The sequence below is a fragment of the Brassica oleracea genome, chromosome C7 (genome assembly GCF_000695525.1).
Source record: "Brassica oleracea var. oleracea cultivar TO1000 chromosome C7, BOL, whole genome shotgun sequence".
NCBI classification, from domain to species: Eukaryota; Viridiplantae; Streptophyta; class Magnoliopsida; order Brassicales; family Brassicaceae; genus Brassica; species Brassica oleracea.
The window spans coordinates 30940948-30941207 of record NC_027754.1 but is presented as its reverse complement, the minus strand read 5'-3'; positions in this window follow the sequence as shown (position 1 = coordinate 30941207).

The window sequence follows — 260 nt, the reverse complement described above, 5'->3', positions numbered from 1 at the left end:
GGTTTAAAAAAGCCATACAATTTTTCTCTTGTATCGTTGATTATAAATTTGAAAATGGGTGGTTCACAACTTGACATGATATAAAAGCATGAAGAGTTTTTGTTTTTTAGTTAGTGCCTTGAAGAGGAAGGAAGACACAAGCATCCGTATTGCCAGTATAATCAACATTGAAACTAAATTTTAACCTATTAACCATTTTTAATACTTTTTTTTTTTTTTTTTTTTTTTGAAAATTAATTTTTTTTAATTTTTTTTTTAAA